Genomic DNA, 8,291 nt, shown 5'->3' on the forward strand with positions numbered 1-8,291 from the left:
TGTGGTTTGTGCAGCCTTTTCACTAAAGCTAACAATGTTTCTTGCATGAGCACTGATGTGGCTGAATAAACTTTAAGCTCCCATTACAACAAATTTCCCCCAATTATCAATTACCTGGACACCATTCTCAAATTGCTCAGATTAAGCAGGTGTAGGAGAGCATGAGAATAGAATAGCTGCTTGCTTGTGTTATAAAGGGATGTATTTTGTTATGCTAAGAAATCACTTTTGTGTTTTCCCATTTGTACTTCATTTCATGGGATAGCTGTATGTGAGGGCTCTAAGGGTGATGTATTAAAAACTCTACAAGGGGCTTTGTTGGTCGCAGTGTGACATCTGACTCAACTAATATTCAACACTACCTTTAAATTCAGTGTCAAGCTGAGTGGAAAAATATATTGCTCATCTTGGCAACCAGCTCAAATCAACAAAATGTGATGTAAACCATATAAAACCTGCCTGATAGTACTTAACCGAGCACGACAGCTACTACGTCAGAGCATTAACAGATCTCAGCTAACTCAACTAACTGTGATAACTGTTAGCAAACTGTATATTTATTTTTATACAAAAAATCTGTTTACTTGTGCCGGAGCTCCATTTATATCTATGCTTTTAGAAATAAGTTGAAGGTACATTAAGCTAAATTGCAGACTGACTGATGATCTGAACTGGATAGCTAAGTTTGGAAAGGGAAGGTTATTGATTTCTATCTCATTTCTTGGCAGTATGTGTTTTAATATCTAAACAATCACAACAAGGATAAGAGGCTATTTATTTGGAAACGCAGCATTTTTATTTACACTGTATTCAACTGAGATTGTGTATTTCTGTCAGACCTGATGTACTATAACTGGAATTACAAAAATGCAAGATGAAGCTTGTTTTTATAACCATCAATAAAACTATATTGACAAAAAATGTGCTTTGTTCATATTTCCAAGACATTTGGCATCAACCTGAGTTTACTGGACGCATCAAAACCAACACAATCACCAGGACAAATGTTGGCATTGTATGTTTCTGCAACGCTGTGTTTATTGTGTTTAGGCACAAAAACCACTTAGTTATGGTCAGGAAAAGATAATGTTTAGGCTTTAAATACCTGGTTTTGGGGGTACAGTCCCCCTTAAAAAGCAGCAATGTCTCGGTAAAAACAGCCGCTTTTCATGGCCCTTTCTCCGGTGAAAAAACAGCGACGGGTCACCACAAAACACCGACGTGGTGGCTAAAAGGCCACTGTAAACACAGCAGTGACTGGCTAAATCACAAGAGGTCTTGTTGTTTGTTGGTCTTAAGTTGTCGGCTCTATGGGTGCCATGCCTTCCACCATCATCTCCATCTCCTGATGAAAAAGTCAGCTCATATATTTTATCAGTTTAGAAATGTTGATGTAAGACTTATGAAACATGCAAATGTAACACATTTGTGATTTGTAGAAACATACAGTGCCAACATTTTGTTACTGTAAAGCAACTGTGTTGACAAAATTATCACCACTACTAAAAGTTTGCTGTTCTTTACTAAACTGTTTTAATTTTTCTAATGAAAATATTTTCTCATAATTGAAAGATTATTTTGGCCATTCACAGCCAGTCTCTGTCTCGTTACACCCCATCTCACTCCTTCAAAGCTCTTGCCCTTGCTCCATTGATGATGCTTCTCTATCCTCCACCAAATCTAACGCTCTAGTGATGTTGGTGCCGATGCTGCAACCCCCCACCACCACCACCCCATCTGTCTATTTCTATTTCTATCTCCGACTCTGTCTGCGACTCCGTCTCAAGGTTGACTGGGAATTGTTAATAGAAGGACCCACAGCCTCTTTGTTTCGAGGCAATGGCAGAAAACAAAGCACTTTAACTCAAAAACCATCAGGGGCCACATCGATATTGATTTTCCTGGCAAGACACACTTATCTATATATTGGCCTCCATTAGGGCTAACAGATAGGTTAGGGCACCGCTCTAAACAGCAGCAGTTCAGACTTCAAGTAAAGATGAAATTGGGCCCAGTGTCAATTTATGTTGTATTACTGCTCAATTGGGGCAACAGGGGGCAATAGAGTCACAGACACTGTAAGTAACAGGGGCCTCACAGGGCCTCAGTTTTATATCTTTGTTTGTAGATGCCATTGTTTTAAATATTACTATAAATACACGCTCAGATGCCAGTTTATTAGGTACATCTAGGGTAACCTAATGTAGTCTAATACAAGAGTCCTGGATTATTATTATCAAACAGGGAAGAGTTTCTCATTTAGCCTACCCTAACTGATATAAATGAGGTGCACAAAAATAACAGAAAAACCTCCATCCTCCAATATGATATAATTTTGCCGAGTTAACACCTCTCTAAAACAGTTTTTAAAACACTAAGCATTATAAGATGGCAAAGGTAGTTTTTATTGTAGGACTGTTGTATAAAACTGCATTAGTTTTAGATTTTAGGTGTTCCATTGCTTTACTCCTGTTCTCTTAAATACTACCTGAACAATTTCTGTTTCCTCTTTCTTTAGTGTGCTTAACTGTTGCATTCTGTTCTTCTTAATGACGGCCAGGCTCTACAGTGCCAGCATCTGCTCCACAGGCAAATGAAAATTACACTGTGTAATTGTGAAAAAAATAGGCCTTTATCCATCCTAGTTCTTGTCTGTGCTTGTGAAACATCATCAGTCACAGCCCAGGAACTATTCCAATTCTGTATCCAGCCAAGTCGAGTCAGTCGGATGTGTTCTGGCTCTGCCCGCTTTACTAACATCGGGAGGTGACTTGTGTGGACTCTGGACAGTCAAGTATTCCAGATTGGATTTTGCAGCAACCAACAGCAGCAATGGTGGAGAAGAAATCTCTGTAAGTTATCATTTTCTAAATACAACTGTAAATACGACTTTTTAGGTCATAATTTGGAGGTCAAAACTCAAATCTGTGGTCGATTTATCAAGATAGAACCTACTTGAAAGTTTGTTCCAAAGTTTCCAGGGGTGTGAAGTCCCGCTAGCAGAACAGCCAGCATGCCTTGGTCAGCACTCATGGTACCCCGCCATGAACAGCTTAATCTCTGCAAGTCCTTTTAAAATTTGCTGCTGGCTCTGATGTCTCTGTAGTGGTTAAACATGGGATAAAATTCATTTTAGGGTCAAACTGACAATGTGCATAAAAACGGATGGAAACGCACCTACAGTGTACATGTAAGAGCATTTTGATGTTGTAGTTTGTCAGTGTGAAGCCAGTTTTAGATAGCTTGTATACTACTAGGTAGATTAGTACTGTAGTATAGTACTGCATCATACCATTTAAAAATATAGCATGGGTTCTTTTTTGTGAGTAACTAAAGCTGTCAGATAACTGTAGAGGCATAATATTATCTAAATGTTTCAAAGACAGGACATCGTTTTCCAATAGGTCCCTCTCATTGACCTCTATGCTGGCCGTGTCATCCTCACTGTCATCTGGGCCTAGGCCTTCCCTCTCCTCCACAATCACCTCCTGCCACACAAATGTTGTGGAGGACGCAGCAGGCACCAATCACCTTTGGGGCAAACACAGGCCGGATCTCTAGGGCCCTCAAGTAGATGCACAGTCGGCACATTTTCAAGATCCCAAAGGTGATGTCAGTAATGCGCCCTGTTCTCTCGTGGTGCCTGTTGTACCAGGCTAGTAACAATTTGCTGTGTGTCTCCTGAGTGTGTGTGCATGTGTGTTTAATGAGACAGAGAGAGCGTTCTCACTTGCTACACGCTGGCAGTATGGTGCAACAGGATGCTGCAGGCACAGGTATTCTCCATCTCCTAATGGATAGTAACCAGCTGGTGGACACAGGGCCTGTTGGTACATGGGTGATCTCCGTAGGTCAACAGCATCATGTACACAAACAGAAATGCACCCTTGGAATCACAGATGCCCTGCAGTAGTACTGAGGGGAAAAGTTCACTAAATGCAGTATTGCTCTGCAGAAGGAAGAATCCTGATGTAGTAACCATGAATGGCACCAGCAGCATAGTGGAATGCCTCATGGCCAGCAAAGCAAACAAAGCCAGCCCCCCCAACTCCTCATCTCCTCCGGTTTCCTCAGGGAAACGAATAGCTCTGTGGAAGATGGTCATCATTTCCTCCACAAGGTTGTGGACAGTCCTGCAAACTGGGGCTAGTGGCATGGCAAAGATGTCTGCAGTTAAGCTTCCCTGTAGGAGGCTCCACAGGCGAGCCAGTAGACCGTGACCAGCACCTCAATTTCATGGCTCCATCCATGGGCATTTTGCCGGAGCAGTATCTGGACCAGCATGTTGATGCTGTGCCTGGATAGCTTGAAGGCTGGTGTCAAGTCAGCTCCAAAAGAGAACATGGCGAGGATAGACACATGGTCACTCAATTGTGCATACTTTTGTAAGAGACTCTGGTCCGGTTAAAAACAAAAAACAAATCTCTTAAGACATTTTAACACTATTTATTAGTTGCTGTTACATTCACCCAGCGCCCACCAACAGTTGTCCCTGACCTAAAATGTCAGATAGCGACAGCTGACAGGAGCTGCCGCCACTGTTTGACATTCATTCTTTGAATAACTTGATGGTAGGCAAAAATAAAAACTTGGCTGTTGTGGGTTTGTGTGCTCTCTGCAGCCGCTGTCTGTTGTCAGCCAAAGATTGTTTACTCTGCAACACAACTTCACAGTTTTCGTAGTCCCAATAACTAAAACAAAGTATAAGGTCTTCCCTTTCCCCATCACTTCATGACAATGTCAGGAGGAGCATTCTCCCAGTTTAATTTTTAAAGGGTGGTTTGAGGGTTGGACGTGTTGATGGATTATTACATAGACAAAGTAAGAAAAGACAAAAATACTAAGTTAATGTAAAGAAATATAATCATGTATATGTTAAACTGAGAAACGAATGGGTGAAAATTAGACAAGCAAATATTTGACAGCACAATAAAGACATCCAAGTACTACAGACTAGTTTCATTCCTTCTCTATTAGCTAATTTTGTATTTTTCTGCCAGATGGGGCGAGCTTTGCTTTATCGCTCACGCCTCCATCCCAGCCCGGAGGACAGCTGATGAGGGCTAAAGAGGGAATTAGCTACCCACTCAAAGGCTTTGCTCTGATCCTTCAGGTCAGTATTTGGTCCCTCCAGCTCTTGAGCAGGACAGAGTAACACTAGTTTGGGAGGATTTGGGCAGATTTAAAATCAAAAGGGGAGGGGGTCTAATGCATGTATTGGACACAGACACATGAGCCAGAATCTATGGGTGCACCACAGAGGGGGGAAAGTCACAAACCTGGGAGGTCCCTCAATAGTTTTGTCTCTTGAGGGACAGCTGGGGGAAACATTATGAGTTTTAAAGCCTGAAATATGCCCACCCTTAAGTGGTGGCCAATCCCAACTTCATGTATATCAATGAGCATTACCCTTACTGCGACATAAAAATTTAAAAAATGTCTGGAGCCGTTCCAAAATATCTAGTCCAACAGAAGATTTACATGTATATGTGCATTTGGGTCTTAACTTTTAACCCATATGTTAAGTCACAAACACACATTATATGGAGAATTATTATAATAATTAACAGAATTATTACTTATCTTAAATAAATGTATAATTGAAGATGACTAAACAGACACCACAGAGTCAGATTTTGTTTTGTTAGAGCAGCAGACCTAATTCACCATCTAAACCAGCATTTCAGAAAAGGGCAATAAATAAAGTTGGTCTTTCAGTGTACATGCTCGCTCTCTTACAGCAAGGACACACAAAAACACAAATAGGATACAAATGCCAGAATTACAGCGGCACATCAGCGGAATAATTGCGACTGCATTTCACTAAGAGTGCTCACATTAAAAGAAAACTGGGAGAACATATATGTCATGCCCATTTTCCTCCAGCAGATGGCGATAGTGCACAAGGAAAACTACTTCTCAGAAAGTTAAGCTTGAGAAACTGATAGGTATATTATCAGTGTTAGTAGCAGCAGCAATTTATTCCATTTTAAATATCAAAAATGATTGCTTAGTCAAAAACTCACAGGTAAAAAAATTTCCTTATGAGACAAAATCTTCATATGATCAACGAGACAGGTGCCTGCTTTGGCCTTTTATGTGCAAACAAATCACAGTGACAGGAGTGAACTTGTTGCATGTAGACTAATAAAACAGTGGTGTCAATCACTTCACACTTGATTTACTCAGTTAAGATGGGGAACACACAGTGAAGTAATGCACCTACTGGCTGTGCTGCACCTGTATGTCAGCTCAATAAACTAGACTACAGTCGTCCATATTGGATGGGATTACTTGGGCTTTAGCACCTTTGTGGCATAGATCTGATCTTATTATGGCTGTCTACAGAAAAGTGAAAAACAAATTAGATGTACATCAAATTAAATTGCAACCACTGTGACAATATCAACTTTGTGAAGTCAGCCTTTAAGTTTAAATATAACCTAGTAAAATGCCATCATTTACTATATGAATAAAAACACCTCAAGAACGAAGCCTTTATTGTCTTAAGATTACAATTATGAAAAAACAGCCTGCAGTGAATGAGCCAACTATGACGTAAAGCTGCTACAAATCAACATCAGAAATATGTCCCCAATAATCAAGAGTTCACAACCTCTTTCAGGCACAATACCGATGTCATGTCACAAGCCTCCAGGGTAAATAGATCCATAAACTGAGAACAGTGTCTTCTAGTTCAAAACAACATGCGTCACCATGCGCCAAAAATAGACTAATATTCCTGTGTTGATAATGTTGCTATCACCACCCTAAACATAGATAAACGATGGCATCCAGAAAGCAGGTTTAATCACATTCAAGCTTGGTCAACAATCAAAAATTCTCTAACTTTAGTTGAGACAGCATCTACTTGAAACCTACAATTCGTATCAGCACAGGAATGATATAGAAATACATGTTGCGTTGTGGCCTCCAGCATGTGACACAACGAAAACATCTTTGAAACATGCTCAGCAGCAAATGCTTTAATTAAACTGACAAATTCAGACGAAGGAGAACGATTTTAAATAAACAGATCTGTGAATGCATATCAGTGCCAGGTTCTTTAACTGGGTGGACAGGCTTCAAACCACCTAACCTCGCTAGGCTAACGACAACAACGCTGTTGTGTAGGACTGCTCATAAATCACACTATGACATTGCTTATGTTCCTGCAACACACTCACACACCTTCGACTTGAGACACCTTTGACACAAATAGACATTTTGATTAAGCAATATCACAGGAGAGGAAGTGATGTTTTACTGTATATCGTCACGGCTGTGATTCGGTCATAGGCACGAGGCCGCAGGCCAAGTGCCGAAGACAATTACAGCCGTGACGATAGACAGAAAGCATAAAATGCTAAGTTGCATTAGCAGTAATGAAGCTTATCTATAGCCTATTTGTAATACTGAGCTTGTATTTTTGTGAGTATTTTTGTGTACACCTGTTGGCACTTGGCAATCAGGTTAATCTTTCCCAACATGCAAGTTCGCTCTGCACAGGCTACATTGGCGCCACCGAGCTAATGTTAGCTAACGTCATTAGCATTAGCCACGTTTTTGGCCGTTACACACCATCACCTTTGCCAAAATAAGACTGAAATAATAAACATTATTACAGTTCTAATCACTTCCAATCACCCATATAGATTAGGCTGACCAAATGTCCTCTTTTGCCCGGACATGTCCACTTTTCACGTCCAGTCCGGCGTCCGGGGGTTTTATAAACTGATGATAATGTCCGGTTTTCCGTGTGTGTGTGTGTGTGTGTGTGTGTTAGACTGCTATAAATTGTATTCGAGCCCGGATCGCCACACTCTAATGTGTATGTGTCCCCTATTGGGGCCTATCTGAATTTCTGTCTTTGAGAGATATTATTTTGTAATATAACTGAATTTTCTATCCATAGGCCTACATATAAATTTTATATATATAAAAATTATAAGGCATCTTTGAGTAAACTTTGAGTATCATTTAAGTAGGCCTTGTCGTGGCCGGCCGAGTGTCCTCTTTTTTGGAAATCAAAATATGGTCACCCTAATATAGATGTGAGTTGGTTCTCAAGTTACAGGTGGGGCTACCGTTAGTTAACCTTAGCTAGTAAGCCGGAAAATACGATCGATTCAACCTCTAAAACAATCTAGCAGCTAGTTTGAAAACACTGACCGAAGTTTTGGAAGCCATTGTCAGGTTCCCCAACGAGTCTTTTATCCAGCGGAACAAAAAATCCTGTCAGGTGCTCCATAAATTAGACTTTTAACTCACTTACCAGTTGTGAATCTTTT

Source organism: Epinephelus fuscoguttatus, linkage group LG9 (assembly GCF_011397635.1).
Source record: "Epinephelus fuscoguttatus linkage group LG9, E.fuscoguttatus.final_Chr_v1".
Classification (NCBI taxonomy): domain Eukaryota; kingdom Metazoa; phylum Chordata; class Actinopteri; order Perciformes; family Serranidae; genus Epinephelus; species Epinephelus fuscoguttatus.